Source organism: Anomalospiza imberbis, chromosome Z, assembly GCF_031753505.1.
Source record: "Anomalospiza imberbis isolate Cuckoo-Finch-1a 21T00152 chromosome Z, ASM3175350v1, whole genome shotgun sequence".
In the NCBI taxonomy this organism is placed as follows: Eukaryota; Metazoa; Chordata; class Aves; order Passeriformes; family Viduidae; genus Anomalospiza; species Anomalospiza imberbis.
The window spans coordinates 62,408,907-62,423,533 of NC_089721.1; the positions used below are offsets into that span (position 1 = coordinate 62,408,907).

General features: G+C 41.6%; 1 protein-coding gene across 3 annotated transcripts in view; it reads right to left on the bottom strand.

Moving 5' to 3' along the window:
• The window catches only part of ABCA1 (ATP binding cassette subfamily A member 1), a 100,323-nt gene extending 90,534 nt beyond the window's left edge, over positions 1 to 9,789 (bottom strand). For 2 of the 3 annotated variants that reach the window (XM_068176209.1, XM_068176207.1), the window contains exon 1: positions 9,641 to 9,789. The gene's annotated coding sequence lies outside the window, so the exon portion shown is untranslated. Of the gene's footprint in view, positions 1 to 518; positions 659 to 9,640 lie in introns of those variants that run through there. The other variant, XM_068176208.1, reaches the window with a different exon arrangement.
• Positions 9,790 to 14,627: the final 4,838 nt, after the last annotated feature.

Sequence of the window (14,627 nt, forward strand, 5' to 3'; positions counted from 1 at the left end):
CCAAATCAAGGTCTAGCACCTTGGCCACTTCTCTGCTGAACACCAGGATTTCCCTTCTTCCAGCACAGTAGCTGTAACTAGAAGGAGAAAAACAGTCTTGATCCTGATTATGTTAAGACTAGGCTAGATAAAGAGCAGTTGTGGACAAGTGCAAGCAAATTTTGTCCTACTGCTAGAGATCTAATTGGACATAAAATCCCCAGCAGGCAGTGGAAGCAGGCAAGGAATAAAAGAACCAAAAGTAATGTCCATTCTGTGACCTAAGTCACACAAAGCTTGCAAAACACAAAGGAACAAAGCTGGCATTCCCACCACTAAAACTTCCAAGCAGTCAAAAAACTTATGACATCTACTGGAGCTCTAGGAAAGAGGGGAAACTGCCACCTGAACAATAACAATTTCATCATACAAACAACAGTACCAATCTTTTAAAATAATCTTTTAACCCAAAGAGCCCAGAATAGGTTGCAAAAAGGTGCCATAAAAAGCATTAGCAGCACAGAGTTCAATCAACTCACCTAAGGCCACAAGCAAGCAAAAGCAGAGATTAGAATGAAACCATCAGATCCCACACGTCCGCCTCCTGGCTTAAGCACTGCTGGAGTCTGTAGCAGACACAACCAGTGCAGGATCAGCAGTGGAGGTGCGAGCTTTGGACCTACGGGCTCTTGCCTGGGACACAGGATCGTTATCACTGGAGGCACACAGACACTAAAAGCTGCTCTTTCATAACCTCCCCACAGAGGATATTTCTCTCCCTTTTGCCAAATGCATAAGGGACACAAAGTTTTCTCTTCCATCTAAAGAGCTCTTCAGTGAGAAGTGCTTTCCTCTTCAAAATCACCCAGGTCATGTCGCAGAGTTAACACCAATTCCTTGTTCCTAGCAATGTGATTGGAGATCTTCCGAGTCAGCAGACAAGAATTTGACTAGGGTGACAAACAACAATATTTTAGTGGCAGATCTTGGCAAGATCCTCTACTGGTTCACTTCCCACACTGACTACCTGGCCTTGGGTTGGGTAAACAAATTCCAGTCTTGGTCTCTAGTGCCAACTAATACTGAAGGCAACTAGTAAATGACTTTCAACATGGCCATCCAATTGAATTCATTTTTCCTCCTCAAGGAGCATGTAAAATTTGGTAAAACCAACATTTAAAACGATAATGCCAATATATAAGGAAACTGATGACACAGGATTATGGATTACCTATAGCAACCTGCCACCTCTGGTCCAAGACACAGAGCCCCCCACTCGTCTACAGAGCCCTTATGGCAGCATGCACACAGCTACCAAACACCAATTAAATAATTTCACATTGTTATTTAAGGGGGCTCCAACCTCACAGAATATTAGGGACAACCAAAGGAAAAGGACTCCTTTCAGCACAGGCCAACAATAAAATATTTGTTCACAACCTGCTAGAACTGCTGCTATGAAAACAACTAGTGACAGAACTCAAGCCCAGTATTAGGTTCTACTTGCTGCACTAGGTACTACACAGACAAGCAAGCCTGGATCTCGCTCTGACATGATTCAAGGTCAACACAATGTCATGTCAGGAGCAACAATCTGGCTTCCCAACTCTTTAGGCAAAATGGCAAGGGGCTTCTAAAGTTATTTAGCCTTGGCATGAGAATTGAGCAAATGGGTATTTCGTAAGTCAGTATATTATGAGCTGAGTTCTTCTGAATGCTCCACTATGAACAGATGAGCAGATGATCATTTTGGCCCAAAATTAATACAATGAACACTGATATTCCTGATCCTAAACTGTTCAGAGTATCTAACTTGCCTCTCCTGTCACAGCCAAACCCCTAGGATATATTTCTGAGACACTAGTGGGCCTATCCTTACTTATCAGAAAAAAAAATATCACATGACACTTCATCACAGAGAAAAACACTAGCTTACAAACAGCTCCATTATAAAGACTAGACTACATTTTTCAGAGTCCTCAGTGTCCCCTTAAAACATTTACGCACATGCACATTTTCAAAAATGGCTGCTGCTTTACAATCTTTCCTTGTGACACAACATGCGAAGTAATTTTGAAAATTTTAATTTTTGAAATTTTGAAAAACCTGTCAAAGGTGAGCAATATCTGCCTACCAGAATGACCACAACAACTGGCTTCCATTACTTCTAGCATGCTTATAGAGGGCTCATTGATGAAAACAAGCACAACTCCAATGCAATGGAAGATGTCAAGTTTGCATGCACCATAGCTGGACTTACCCAAAAGAATGAACATGCAAGGGACTGTGGCATGCGCTTAGGCAAGAGGATTGTTTAAGTGTCAAGTATATTACACAAGGTGAAATGCAGTCATCTATTTTACAAAAAAAACCCAGCAGCTTCCACTAGAAGGTTGCGAAATACATGAAGCATTTCAACTTCCAACATTACACTGAGTGTCCACTACTTTGCCCATGGAAGAAAAAAAAGGCAAGACTCTAGTCCATTCTTTGGCAAAAACAAACAGAAATGTGATTTGCTTTATCACGACCAATGTCCAAAAATCCATAGTCCATATTAGCAGTTTTTTTTTTTTTTTTTGGCTCTCATAGAATGGCTCTTTTCTAGTGGAATGTAGAAATAATAGAACATCCTGCTAAAATAATAATTGCAACATTTGAGCTCAATTCATGCCATTAGGCTTTGATCTCTGAGTGAGTATAGTATTGTCGGCACGCAGTTTGCAAAAAGCTGTGTTACACAGCCCCAGTCACTTTTTCCAGCTTTTGACACATCCTGTTGAAGGACAATATAACTGCAACTAGGAAAAAGGGGTAAAGAATTTCACATTGCAAAAGGTACCTTTCTGCTCGGCAGCAATCATAAAGGGGAGAAGGAAGACACAGCCTCCCCAAGAAAGCAGCTTTTCCCAAAAGAAATCTATATGCTCAGACATGTTAGGACAGAAACACTTTCAACCATCACCCCTTCCACAGAACATTCTGGTCATTTAATTATTTACACTGATCAGATACCTGGTTTTAAAAAGTATGACACTGACAGGCACTCCACGATCCTACTGCAGAGTCACTGAAGCATCTGGCATATTTCTGTCTTCTACTGAGCAAAGTAATGAAGCCTTGTGCCTTTGTCATCACATTCATAAGGACTTTTTTGGAAAGAAGTCACTTTTCCTACATCTTGCTTTTGGAACTTATTGTTTACCTTGGGACAAGACAAGGACACCAATGGTGCTCAGTACAAGATTAAACTGCAGTTTGATTGTATGCCTGCCCTGTAACATCAAAAGAAACTGTAGTGTTATTTTCCTCTCCATCTTTGCCATTTGGGAACATCATGCCATAAACCAGCACATGTTTTCAGTAACAGAGCAGAACACTACATGGCTTGTAGTGTAGAGAACAGAGGCAAAAAGAATAAGCTGCTTGTTAAACTTGATATCTACACAACTGCACTGGTATCTGTGGCACACCTATAGGTAACAGCAAACAAAAAAATATCCCTGAAATATGCAGAAAAACATCAGCCAAGAAAAAGCCTCTAGCACAATGAAAGGAAATGACATTGATGAAAGAAAGCCATAAACCAGCAAAGTCAGTATTTAGCAGCCATTGTCAGCTTGAGCAGAGTTGGAGTCTGCAAAGCCTACAAGAAGACCACAGCTCCCACATAGCTACCATCCAACTGTGCTGATACGGGAGATGGTAATCCACTAAAGTGATAAAGAGATGCCCAATTACTTTTGAGATCAGTTTGTGTCAGATGAATCTATGAAGAGGAATGAATTTATTATCAACCTTGGCAACCCATACAGACTTCAATAAACACTCATCTCTAAAGTTATTCATAGAAGAATATGAAAATAGCTGGCACAGATGATAAGGCAGCCCACATACCTGCTGAGTCAGGTATGTGGCACAGGGCTGTGGCACAGGGCTGTTAGCTCAAAGTACTGCCAGAAAGCGTGCGACAATCTTCCCGTTTTGCCTGATCCACAGAGCAAACAGTTGTTAGTCACATTTTCTATTCTTCAGCTCCAGCTGCACCCCTGCCACTGAAGCTTCAATCCTTAGGTGAGCATGGCAGTTAAAGCCATGCAAATCAGGCTAATATATGCCTAATTCAACATCATGATCAGACATATCCAGGAAGGAAGGATGACAGAATTTGTGCAAGTCCTAAGCTCCACCTCACAATTCAGAAATATTTTCAGGACGGAGCTCCATTAGTTTGCTCCTAAAGCTTCAGGGGACTAAGCACAGAGCTAAAGAGTTATGATCAACTAAATTTCAACCAAATTACTCCAAACAGCAGGCAAGTGCAGAAGTAGAATGAAGTGGTAAAAGCAATATGCTTACAAGAGAGTAAGATGAGCAAAAATAAGTTTTGCAAGTTTATGGACATAGGATTCAAACCATACATTTTTACATTAAGTTTAGAATATCTTTAACAGTGTTCAGAAATTTCCAGTAGAGCCAAAGCACACTGCAACAGAGAATCCCATTTTGCAATTATATCTCGTTTTATAAATATGATCATAATTGGGAGAATAGATGTAGAGACAAATATTAAGAGTATGTCACAAGAACATGGAATGCAGCCCTGGGAGACATGGCTGTCAATCAGAAGAATGACAAAAATTATCTGCAAAAACTAAAATCTGTAGAAATATGAAAACTGATGGCAGACAGGTGATTGTATTAGTTTGCTAAAAGAAGGAACCGAGTCCAGATCTCTCTAAACACAGAAGAAAAACTCTTATTGCTTACTTTGGCATGAATATTTAAATATAAATTTGAGAGAGATGGAAAGTAAAGCAGTAAGAACTGCTACTCTGATTTAATAGGGTAAAGAATAGTTAAAATATCTAAACTACCTAAGACAAATTAAATAAAAGCATTTTTCCCATTGGCAGAATAAAAATACAAATGCAGCATCCATTCAATTAAGATTATTAAATAAAAACATCACATGCAGAGGAAGAGTAGATTTTGAATTTTTGCTCTTATACTTGTACCACAAATAAATATCCATGAATCTGCATTCAGAAAAGCTCAGTGCTGCTTTATTGATTGGATGAGGAGAGTTCTGGTGTTTTTTTAAACCATTCAAGTTTGGTCCTAACTGTTTTCATTGGCAGTCATAGCCAAACTCCTGTTGCAGGAACAAAATTAAAATAACAGGAAGAGAAAAAAAGCCACCAATAGATCCCCAAAATCTCAATATACTCCTCATTAATACAGCTCTCAAATAACATTTATGATAACTTGCTTGTTTCTTTTTAAGGCACAAAAATTCAACTGTAAAAACAGGCATATCTCTAAAAACATTGGACTTAAACCCAGCTTGCTGGCACTAGCAACAGAGCCTGAAGTCTTTAAAAAAAGATGTGTTACCTGCTGAATGTGAGAAAAAACACATTTTGACTTCTTCCATAAAGAGTATAAATTTTGGTCATGCCATTAGTAGAACAAAAGTGAAAGTAGATAAGAGGAAACAGTCATCACAAGAAGGGCAGAGGTGCTGGGATCCAAGTTTTCTTGGTACCTAACCTTTCCCTGGTCATCTACATCACCAAAACTGCTGCTCCAAGACCTTCCACATGGCTTAATTTTGATCTTTATTAATCTAACTAGTACCATGCTAATGAATATTAGCTGCATGGCTTGCTTGCTCCCAGGAACTCATTTGGAAACAGACCAGTGAACTGCAAGTTGTTTCTGAGAGTCAAGCAAGTAGAGTGGTTAACATGTTTTGGCCACCTATCTTCCACACAACCCTGCCTGCTATTTGCTAAAAAGGAAACCAGATCCCCAGACTGATCCCTGAACTGCATGGTAAAAGGCTCAAACTTTGTTCTTTCACAGAGAACAACCTTGCTATCTAGCCCAAGCCAGAACAGTCTTAGAAAGGCTCTTTTCTCTCCTTTTTCTGTCCAACTCCAATTGTTCTCTAATATAACACAAACCAATACCATTGCATTAGGCAGAACTCTGCTAAGCAACACTTCTCCAGAAAAATAACAGAAGAGGAAAAAGGTCAGCTTGTATGTGGATACTTATGGCATTCAAACTGGCATGCATTTTTATTACCTATGATCAAGCTTTTTTGCTAATAATCCATGAATAAAGATCTGAATGCTCCCATTTTTCCTACAGTGTTAGCCTGTTGTGTCAGGAAAGCTGCATCAACAGTTTTTCATCCTACTCTGCCTCTCTTGGTCCTCAAAGCAATCAAAAATACTTTTTCTCCCCTTCAAAATGCTAAAAAAGACAGGACTAGTTTTGCTGCCAAGTATTTTAAAGAAAGGGAAGAGGTTACTTTAGGTACCCCATTCAGTAGTTTTAGTCATGGTATTTCTTCTGAATTATCTGTATTACTTTTGTGTAATCAACACAAGCAAGACATGCAGCTACAGAATGAGACATTTTAACTTTTGGGGTTTTCTGTGGTGATCATCTTTTAAACAACAGAAGCAGAGTCTTACCATGGTATTTTTTATCTATACTCTTAGTATCAGCAACTGCAGATGTGCATGCTCATCAACTACACTAAAAAAGTTTCTAGCATTCAGATTCAAATCCTTAGCTGGCATAAATATACAATAATCTTAGGGAGAGTGAATTTCTTCCATCCCAGACCTGAAGAAAGCAGGCAGAGTCCCTAGTAGCCTCAGATAAACAAGGAAAATCAATCTAATACATAAAATGTGTTTTAGTAAACATAGTAAACCCTGACTCTAGCTCCTCTCACAGGAGTCATGAAGAATAACCAGCTAAAGAGAAACATCATGATGTTTGGTCAGCCATGGCCTCTGGACTTATTTCAGGATTCGGTGTGCTGCCCAGCCTAGAAGGCCTACATAAACACTGAGGGTGCCTGCTTCAAGGTTACTCAAACAAAGTGGTAGTTTGGGTCCCTCTCTGCTCCCTTCTGTCATCATCTTTGTGCTGGCACCAGCGCTCACAAAGCCATGAGAAGACTCTGAACACAGGATGCTGGGGTGAAAAAAACAAAACCACCATGCAAAAAGAGGAGAGTTTGTTTTCAATTACTCACCCTGGGTCGGTGAACTCCAGTGCCTGCACAAAGGATGAAACAGACATAGAGAGAAAAGAATAGGCAGACCAGGGGAAATGAAGCCAGTCCATTACTAGCTCACTAGCAACCTTCAATTACTCTGGATTAAAGTTGTGGAGAAACCACACCCTAAGGAATAGTGTGCCTGCATGGTGCAATGCACATAATAAACACTAGCAGAGCTGATTGTATTTGGCCACAGATGGATGAGTTCAGTACCAATCCTCCTTCTGTTCTGTCTTTGTGAGTCTAGCTCTGCCAGGTGAACTCAATGGTGAGAGAACAGCCTTGCAGAGATGTAGGCAAGGGAAGACTTCCTTCCTAAATGTGTATTACACTTGATTAACAGGTGAGAATGCTTCAACACAGAATCTGCATAGAAAATCTGTTGTTACTTTGTTTAAGTCACTAAAGCTTACTCCTGAATGATATATACCAAATCTGGTACCAGATCAAGTAAGTCTCTGATCACACCAATACAGCATTGAGTGATGTTTGAGTTTGAAAAAAAATTAGCATTACAAAAAAGTTTTACTAACAGCTGCCTGTAGCACACTGATTTATAAATGTGCCTCAGCCTCTGTGTGTGAAGAGACCATGACAAAACTTTCAACATACTTGCTTGCACTGCTCTACGTCTCTCTTCAGAGGAAATTTGGAACTAATATCCAAAAGATTCCCATGGCTCCTGGAAAACACTAAAATCTTATATATAGCTGCACCCAAGGTGTTTATTTCACCTAACTATCATACAGCAACCTGTCCTTCAGCAACAACTTATTGGGGGAAAGTTACTGTAAATAGTTTTGGGCTAGCTGCTGGATTATTACACTCTAATGCCAAATTACAGCAAACTGTGATTTCTTGTAGCCCAGAGACCAGCTAGTAACCCCTTCAGAACACCTACAATGAGCAAAAAACCATTGTCTTTTATTATTTAATGCTAAATATTCTCAACAGGTTCAATTTAAATTCTACTATGTAACACTTGTGTTCCATGCTGCCAAACTTATAGGCCCATCTTTTTTGTTGAGGGTTGACTTCTAATTTTAACCATAATCAGCCCCACAAAATTATGATTACAAGAAACAATGTCATGAGTAAGCATCAAGCTCCTGCCCATACCAGATATAGACTGTGTCACACAACTCACTCTTACATCAATTAAAATTCAAAAGTGCACAATGAGGACCCACCAACATCATTTTTATCTGTTACATCAGTAAAACACTGTACAGTCCCAGGTACTACCCCTTTAGCTAAATACCCTACTGTGTCATCACAGAATTGCACAGTGATTTGAGTGACAGAAAAGTGTCAGCATATGTTGCCATTCTCACTTGTAAGGGAGTCAAGCTGTGACACAAGCATCAAGCACAAAAAGCATTTGCACTGAATGTTTACTACCATGAGCCCCTTTCAAAACTGAGCAAGACTGCTCCACTACAACAGCCTTTCGACAGCAGGCTTGACCATCTGTTGTTAATGGAACATCCCCAAGACGTGGCTCTCCTCTGCAGTACAAGGAGCAACTAATTTTCATAGTTGCTCCTTGAAGCTAATTTTCAAAGTTGCTCCTTAAAATAATTTTTAATGCATTAATCCATAGCAGTAATTTAAAAAAATGTTCAACTCACTTTAGGTTTTAATCTAGATGTTTACACCCCTCTGGTTTCACCAAGGTCTATTCCAATGCACTTGAAATCAACTTTGATTCTTATGTATGTTTTTGTACAGACTTTAAAATCTCCCAGGACAACAGTTTGGGGGAAAGGGGGCACTTCTGGTTAAAACTAGGAAAAAATAGGATTTAATAAGAACTTTTCATTTAGAATCCGAGTATCTTTCCAGACATGTTTTAAGCATCTGGGCTGCTGCGCAGCTTGTCTTTTGTAAAAACAGCCTGATGATAGGTTGCAATGTAGCACTCCAGACTTCACAACAGTCTGGCACGCAGCAGCACGATTTGTTGCATATAACTGAGCCTCCTTCCCATCACAAAGGCAGCCACATCGATTTTTTATTTTTACACTCCCCCCACCCCAAGGCCCTCCCCTTATCCCACCCCCGCGACTTTACAGGATTCACGTAGGAGTGAAGGGGATGAAAACCCTCCCGTTATCTTCTAGCACCCATCGGGGCCGGGAGAGGCAGCGGTAAGGTGAGCCACCCACCGTGAGCGCTGCCAAGTCAGAGTCGCCTCGCTCAGGATAAGCTAAAATAAAATAACTATTTTTCAAAAAATAAGCACACTCAACCACGCCTCTCTCACACACACACAAACACTATCAGCCCCTCTCCGATGCACCGCCACGCCGTAAACCATCCTCCGAGGCGCGCTGCCGACAGGCTCGGCACCGCGTCGGAAGACAAAACCCCAAAGCAGTAAGAAAATAAACAACAAAAAAAAAAAAAAAAAAAAAAACAAAAAAACCACAATAAGAAAGCGCCCCCCCCCCACCACTAACACTCATTTGCGTTCTTCCTCTAGCTTTGTGGTGCCCGTTTCAGGAGGAGCGGGGACAAGTGGGAAGCCTCCCCGACAGCTGCCCGGGATGCGTTCCCCCCCACCCCGCCTACCTCCCCGGCCGGCAGCCGCCGTCGGTCCCGAGGAGGAGTCGCTGCCTGCTCCGCGCCGCGATTGCCTCCGCTCCCGGCCCCGACGCCGGCCCCGCTGCCGCTACCGGGCGCCCCCGCCCCGCAGGGCTTTTATAGGGGCGGCGCGGAGCTGCCCCCGGCAGGCCAGCCCGCCCCTTCCACGGCCGGGGCCGCCCAGCACACTGCTTTTCTCCTCCCTCCGGGGTCTTCTCGCCGTCGCCTTTTCTCTTTGCTTTCTTCTTTTTCTCTTCTCCTGTCCTCCGCGCCCCCCCCCCGCCCCCCACCTTTGTTTTCTTTTTCCTCGACAGAGGCTGCTATTGGGAGGGTGGGGGAGTGCGCGGCGATTTGCATGTGGACGTGCACAGTGCAGCCAAAAACAAACTGTGTGTCCGCCCCGGCGCCACACGGCGGGACGGCGCTGCGTGGGTTACCCGCGCTCGCTGCTTTTTGTGGAACTCCGCGCTCCCAGGTGCGTCGGGAAGCATCCCGGCCCCTCGCGTTGCCTCCCGCGCCGGCCCCCAGGGCGTCTCTTCTCGGGGACCGTGGGAAGAAAGAGCAGAAACCCGGGCACGCAGTTACCTGCGAAGTGAGTGTGCTCCGGCCGCCCACCGGCTGTGAGTGTATCCAGGCCTGCGCCGCTCTCCCCATCTCCTGAGCTGAGCTGGTACAAATTGGGCACAGATCCGTCCTCAGCTGTACAGCTGCACAGGTACTGAGTGTACCAAGAGTGTTGGCCTAAAAGGAATCAATCAGTAATAAACAGCTTCAACAGGACCAGATGCCCTGTACTCCCTGTGACTTATGGCAATAAAACAGCACGGAACTGTGAAAGGTAACAGATAGGCACAAATGAGGATGAATTCAGTTGTGTCGATTTATGGAGAAATTTACAACTATTCACAGATTTTATAAAAACAAATCTCAGTTTATTTTTAACAGTTCACAGTGAGCCAGCTGACTTGTTCCAAATACAAAATCCGTGAATGATAGCGTGTTTTGTTTACCAGAGAAATGGCTTGGTCTTAGCAATATTGTCTGGTTGCTGAAGATGTCCTTCGACATGAAGTCCGCCTGTAGAAATCACCCATCATGCAAACCCTTCCAATTTTTCACTTCTTACATGTCAGGAGCCCTGTAAAATCATGCAGTGCAATTTGTGAAAGTATAGCAGTGCAGTTTCAAGGCATAAAACGTTCTGTGAATGAAAACAAGTAATGCACAAAAGGCAGGCAACTCTAAATTATGGTTCCCTCTACAGACTGCCATTTCTTTTCTGCAGTGAAGTGGTTGATGTTTTCGTTCATGCTGTTAATGCTTTGCCTTATTGTGAGCAATCTGGATGACACATGGTTACTGAAGGAACCGTATCTTCAGGTTTCCTGGCTTTTATTTCCATGCTGAGACTACCACCATGGTATTTTTTCAAGTGGCGCAGAAATACAAACACCTGAAAGCAAATTCCAGAGAGCTCAGGCAGATTGTAATCTGACATAATGCACTGGAGTATCATAGATAGCTGTGAATATTCAAATTAATAATGCAGACCCTTCTACACTGAATAAAAGATGACACGTTCATTTTCACTGTGAAATGAACTAGCTCCTTCCCTCAGTGCCTGTGTGTCAACATCTCACAAATGGGCTAAGGGACCAAATGGACAAAAAAAGTTCCTGATTCTGACCATGGTTTCCCCAGTGTAACTGCTACATAATGTCACTGGCTTCAACAGATTCATTCTGTTTGTACCTTCATCTGATGGTAAAACTGAAATAAAAACAAGGATTTTATTTAGTGTATAAATGCAGCTGTGTGTTTTCCACCACATGCTAGAGCTTTGCATTTTACACATTTCCAAACATTGCTGGATTGTAGTTTTAAATTCTAAAACAAAGAATTTCTGCATGGTTAGTCAGAACACAGGGAGAAAGAGCACATTTAGTTTGCAATCAATAAAGCGTTATGCCTCATCCTACATAAAAAGGAGTTTGAAAGAGAGGTTATATTGGATGGAATTTTTTTAAGAATTAGTCATTTGACTTCAGTGGAAATAGCTATGTCAATACTAAAGACCTGACAATAGCTCTGCTACTGATGTCTATTTAAATCTAGATTCCTCTAAGGAAAGTGTGAATTCCCAAAATTTTGGTAGTTGGTGCCAATAGTTAAAACATTTGAACAACATTTTCCAATAAGACAGCTAAAACACAGCTGTCTGTGAGAAGTGAATGGAGCATTTGATTTATTTTGTTCTGTTAAAATACCTGTAGGATGGTGGAAAATGCTTGTGCACCACTGGATATCATTTCCCCAGTTTTGCTTCTCCTTGTGGCATGGCAATGATATAAGGTCAGTTGGGGACAAGCATTGGCAAATGGTACAAGAAGGATGACAGGGGAAGGGGCACAGTTAGATGTAATGAGTAGGCTGTACAAAGTCAATAGCCACACTGCAAGTAGTTTCTAAGAATAACTATTCTTACGTTTGAGTAGTTTGAGATCTCAGGGCAGACAAGCACATGTGACTCCTATAGATTTCTTAAAGACATTTGTAACTCCCAGCTCTTTCATGCACAGCAAATATTCTGGCTTCTGTCTCCTGTGAAAGGTGTGATAGGTCTTTGCAGATAAAGCAATCTCACATGGGACTTCCTGCTTAATTTAATGTATTGATGGCTAAGACAAAATTTCAACTACTGATTCAGAGCGGAAAAAGGCAGACATAAACAAACACTTAGGGAAAGACCTTTCTCCTTCCTTCCCGAGCTCAAGTTAAGCACCTCTCCTACCCCTTTCTGGTCTCAACATCCCTTGCTTTCAAATAGGTGTTATGATCAGTCCCTTTTCCCCAATTCTTTCTGTGAAGCACTGGGCAAAGTGGAGAGTTGGGGTCAGTTTGTAATGGTTCTTTCTGCTGTTGCTTGTGTCTTACTCATTTTCCTCCACTGCTTCTTGCCTTACTATTCCACAGTTTCACAGTGAGTCCTCTCTGTGCCACAGTTCCCTACAGAGTGTCCCTTCTTTGGCATGGTGTGGCTCTTTCCAAGACGGTGTCTCTTCCTTCCATGTGTCTCCTCCACTTTGTCCATTTCTCAGATATCACATTTCCTCCAGTGTCTCCTGTCCTATGGGCTGCTCTTTTTTAAAATATATTTGAGCAGAAGTGCCATGTGCTGCTTTCACCTAGCTGAGTTTTTGGCATGCAGTGGGTTGTTTTCATCCCTTTCAAAACACCTGACAGCAGCTGTAACTGGCACAGAGGAGTTCATGATTTCTTCCCTTGCAGCTTCCAGTACTAAAGGCCTGCCATTTATGCCCAATATGCAGTTCACATGACATGCACTTTCAGATAAGACCTGATCCTTTTTCCAAAAGCTAGTCCTCTCCTTCAACCCATTCATTCAAGCCATTACATTGGCTTTGAATAAGCAGCCCACAGTAGGGTCCAAGGCTGGGTGGAAGGGAGGGCCGCAGACTGGCAAAGGGGCTGTTAGCTGCACCAGTTACTGAGAGGTCAGAGGACCTCTCAGTGTACATTGCTGTTCATGGAAAAGATATTATGTAATGGAATGAAGGGGTGGAACTGAAAATAGGAAAACACGCTGTGTTCTCACAGGAGGAAGTGAGGAGGAAGTTGTTTCTTTGTACTTGTAACTTCTACAAGACAAAACACAACATTGTCAACTCTGAAAGACTGATGTTTCCTAATGTCAGGATACTACAGAAGACTGTGGGCTTAGACAAGCACACCAAGAAATGTCTTGGTATAAACCAAAGTTTTGTATTATAGGTTTCAGCAATAAAGAAAGCCACAGTTTAACAGTTGTCAGCTCTTAAGATATTTCATCTGGAAATCCAAGTTCTTTTTAGCCCTAGATGATCTAGTTTGGACTAAATTAAAGAAGCAGAAAAGACAGCAGATCAGCAATACTTCCATTTAAAAAAAATTACTTTTCGAAGAACTTTGCTCACCTCTTTTTTTTTTTTACTTTGCATTCTTGTTGCAGAAACATCACTTCAAGATTCTTCACTCTTATCTTGGGACACACACTGAAGATTATTCTGTATTTTAAGCATCTGTTTTGTCTTGGTTTATTTTCCCTTGGTTTGAAATATCTGAGTCATAGGATGGTGACAGATTTTATAAAGTCTTCTTGGAAACAGCTTCCTAACTTTTAGAAAAAAGTAATTGCATTGTTATTACTGTATAGCAACCTAGGCTCTCCCTGAACATCCTAGCTTTGATTTATATTACCTAGCATGGGAGTGTTAGTCACTCCAGCCTGGTTTACGGCCCAGTGAGTACAAGCAGCTACAACATGCTGTTTACTGCAACTTTCCATGCACACTTTTCTTCCCTTCCTATTTACAGAAGAAAGTAGGAAAGAGAGTTGCTGTTTAGTTATTGCACCTGCAAAGAAACAGAAGGTTTAAGTACATCCTTTGCTCTGCCCTGCAGTGGGGAAGCTTTGAAGTGCTTGTCTGTGCCATGTGAAGAAGTGAATCTGGGAAGTTGCTACCTCCCAATCAAAGAATATTGCAGGCCTGTCCCAGTGTCTGACAGGGACAAAAGAGCTTGTGCTCATCCTCTCCATCTTTCAAGATAAATATAGGCTTCAAACTGGCAGCACTCATTAATAAGATGGTTCTAAGTCCTTTCAATAAAATATAAATATATTGTAGTTCAGATATGAGCAAGCCACAGTTTAAGCAATTACTAGAAACATTTCTTAATGTTATCTTGTGTTTGAGAAGGGTGATTTAAAAGCAATTTCTCATGTGGTTAGTTTCCAGATGACTGATGTTGTTTTAAGAAGAGAGACCATCATCACAAGCCTTGCTTTGTAATTTGTCACAAACACTTACAATTAATAGGAGTAAAATTCCATCTGCAGTTAGCTAAATAAAGTAGGGTGCTGTGAAGCTCACTGTTAACAAAATTACTGCTTTTTAGGTGTAAAATATACATACAG